This window comes from Chrysochloris asiatica, unplaced genomic scaffold, assembly GCF_000296735.1.
Source record: "Chrysochloris asiatica unplaced genomic scaffold, ChrAsi1.0 scaffold00079, whole genome shotgun sequence".
Classification (NCBI taxonomy): domain Eukaryota; kingdom Metazoa; phylum Chordata; class Mammalia; order Afrosoricida; family Chrysochloridae; genus Chrysochloris; species Chrysochloris asiatica.
This window is the reverse complement of record NW_006408597.1, coordinates 13,403,646-13,404,711: the sequence shown is the minus strand read 5'-3', so window position 1 is coordinate 13,404,711 and position 1,066 is coordinate 13,403,646.

Below are 1,066 nucleotides of genomic sequence, written 5' to 3'. Positions count from 1 at the left end.
ACATACAGCCAACTGATTTTTGACAAAACACCTAAATATATTGCATGGGGAGGTGATAGTCTCTTTAACAGATGGTGCTGGCAGAACTGGAAAGTGATATGCAATAGATTGAAACAAGATCTTCATTTCACTCTTTATACAAAAACCAACTCAACATGGATTAAAGACCTAAATGTGAATACCCATCAATATAAAAACAGGGACAAATGTGAGGGCACTGATTCAGGGAATACAGAGACTACAAAACATTTTCAAAAAATACACAAACTAAAATAGACAAAATAGATGAGAGGGACATACTAAAAATTAAAGACTTATGTGCATCAAAGACTTCACTAGAAGAGTAAAAAGGGAACGCACAGAATGGGCAAAAAATCTTTTGCAAAGACACATCAGACAAGGAATTTATTTCTAAAATATATAGGAAACTACAACACCTGGACAAGATAAAGACAAATAACCCAGTTAAAAAATGGGCACAGGACATGAACAGACACCTCACCAAGAAAGAGATCTGGGCAGCTAACAAACATGAAGAAGTGTTCATGATCACTAGCCATTAGAGATATGCAAATCAAAACAACAATGAGGTATCATCTCACTTCAGCAAGAACAGCAAAGATCAAAAGAGTAGAGGACAATAAATTCTGGGGGAGATGTGGAGAGACTGGGACACTCCTCCATTGCTCATGGGATGGTATAACGTCTCTGGAAAGAAATATGGCATTTCCTCAGAAGGTTGGAAATAGTAATACCTAATGATCCAGCAATTCCTCTACTCACAAGAAATACGAGCGATAACACGAGTAGATATACGCACACCAATATTCATAGCAGCACTATTTACAATACCAAAAAGATGGAGACAACCATAGTGCTTATCAAGTGAAGAATGGATAAACAAACTGTGGTACATACACACAATGGAATATTATGCTACCTTGAAGAATAACAAGGAAGCTGCAAACCATTGCATAACATGGATGAACCTTGAGGACATTATGTTGAGTGAAATTAGTCAGTCACAAAAGGAGAAATACTGCATAAAACCACTACTGTAAAAGAC